The sequence below is a fragment of the Musa acuminata genome, unplaced genomic scaffold (genome assembly GCF_036884655.1).
Source record: "Musa acuminata AAA Group cultivar baxijiao unplaced genomic scaffold, Cavendish_Baxijiao_AAA HiC_scaffold_157, whole genome shotgun sequence".
NCBI lineage: Eukaryota > Viridiplantae > Streptophyta > Magnoliopsida > Zingiberales > Musaceae > Musa > Musa acuminata.
The window spans coordinates 102,501-105,000 of NW_027020431.1; positions in this window are offsets into that span (position 1 = coordinate 102,501).

The window sequence follows — 2,500 nt, forward strand, 5'->3', positions numbered from 1 at the left end:
GCACCGTCCCTGCTATACGAAAGCCCCATCCAGCCCTGTGCCACCCGGGGGGTTCCAGGGTGCTGAGATGGCTGACGTTTTGCTCCGCTCTCGACGGTCACCGCGCAACGCAAGAACAGGCCAAAAACTGGCCAAAACGGCCCAAAAACGGGCCAAAACTGGCCATTTTTGGCTGCGCGAGCGAGCGGCGAGCGGCGGACAGCGAGCGAAGCGAGAGGCAGCACCGTCCCTGCTATACGAAAGCCCCATCCAGCCCTGTGCCACCCGGGGGGTTCCAGGGTGCTGAGATGGCTGACATTTTGCTCCGCTCACGACGGTCGCCGCGGCACACAAGAACAGCCCAAAAACAGGCCAAAACAGCCCAAAAACGGGCCAAAACTGGCCATTTTTGGCTGCGCGAGCGAGCAGCGAGCGGCGGACAGCGAGCGAAGCGAGAGGCAGCACCGTCCCTGCTATACGAAAGCCCCATCCAGCCCTGTGCCACCCGGGGGGTTCCAGGGTGCTGAGATGGCTGACGTTTTGCTCCGCTCACGACGGTCGCCGCGGCACGCAAGAACAGGCCAAAAACTGGCCAAAACAGCCCAAAAACGGGCCAAAACTGGCCATTTTTTGCTGCGCGAGCGAGCGGAGAGCGGCGAACAGCGAGCGAAGCGCGAGGCAGCACCGTCCCTGCTATACGAAAGCCCCATCCAGCCCTGTGCCACCCGGGGGGTTCCAGGGTGCTGAGATGGCTGACATTTTGCTCCGCTCACGACGGTCACCGCGCCACACAAGAACAGCCCAAAAACAGGCCAAAACAGCCCAAAAACGGGCCAAAACTGGCCATTTTTGGCTGCGCGAGCGAGCGGCGAGCGGCGAACAGCGAGCGAAGCGAGAGGCAGCACCGTCCCTGCTATACGAAAGCCCCATCCAGCCCTGTGCCACCCGGGGGGTTCCAGGGTGCTGAGATGGCTGACGTTTTGCTCCGCTCACGACGGTCACCGCACCACGCAAGAACAGGCCAAAAACTGGCCAAAACAGCCCAAAAACGGGCCAAAACTGGCCATTTTTGGCTGCGCGAGCGAGCGGCGAGCGGCGAACAGCGAGCGAAGCGAGAGGCAGCACCGTCCCTGCTATACGAAAGCCCCATCCAGCCCTGTGCCACCCGGGGGGTTCCAGGGTGCTGAGATGGCTGACGTTTTGCTCCGCTCTCGACGGTCACCGCGCAATGCAAGAACAGGCCAAAAACTGGCCAAAACGGCCCAAAAACGGGCCAAAACTGGCCATTTTTGGCTGCGCGAGCGGCGAGCGGCGGACAGCGAGCGAAGCGAGAGGCAGCACCGTCCCTGCTATACGAAAGCCCCATCCAGCCCTGTGCCACCCGGGGGGTTCCAGGGTGCTGAGATGGCTGACGTTTTGCTCCGCTCTCGACGGTCACCGCGCAATGCAAGAACAGGCCAAAAACTGGCCAAAACGGCCCAAAAACGGGCCAAAACTGGCCATTTTTGGCTGCGCGAGCGAGCGGCGAGCGGCGGACAGCGAGAGAAGCGAGAGGCAGCACCGTCCCTGCTATACGAAAGCCCCATCCAGCCCTGTGCCACCCGGGGGGTTCCAGGGTGCTGAGATGGCTGACGTTTTGCTCCGCTCTCGACGGTCACCGCGCAATGCAAGAACAGGCCAAAAACTGGCCAAAACGGCCCAAAAACGGGCCAAAACTGGCCATTTTTGGCTGCACGAGCGAGCGGCGAGCGGCGGACAGCGAGCGAAGCGAGAGGCAGCACCGTCCCTGCTATACGAAAGCCCCATCCAGCCCTGTGCCACCCGGGGGGTTCCAGGGTGCTGAGATGGCTGACGTTTTGCTCCGCTCTCGACGGTCACCGCGCAATGCAAGAACAGGCCAAAAACTGGCCAAAACGGCCCAAAAACGGGCCAAAACTGGCCATTTTTGGCTGCACGAGCGAGCGGCGAGCGGCGGACAGCGAGCGAAGCGAGAGGCAGCACCGTCCCTGCTATACGAAAGCCCCATCCAGCCCTGTGCCACCCGGGGGGTTCCAGGGTGCTGAGATGGCTGACGTTTTGCTCCGCTCTCGACGGTCACCGCGCAATGCAAGAACAGGCCAAAAACTGGCCAAAACGGCCCAAAAACGGGCCAAAACTGGCCATTTTTGGCTGCACGAGCGAGCGGCGAGCGGCGGACAGCGAGCGAAGCGAGAGGCAGCACCGTCCCTGCTATACGAAAGCCCCATCCAGCCCTGTGCCACCCGGGGGGTTCCAGGGTGCTGAGATGGCTGACGTTTTGCTCCGCTCTCGACGGTCACCGCGCAATGCAAGAACAGGCCAAAAACTGGCCAAAACGGCCCAAAAACGGGCCAAAACTGGCCATTTTTGGCTGCACGAGCGAGCGGCGAGCGGCGGACAGCGAGCGAAGCGAGAGGCAGCACCGTCCCTGCTATACGAAAGCCCCATCCAGCCCTGTGCCACCCGGGGGGTTCCAGGGTGCTGAGATGGCTGACGTTTTGCT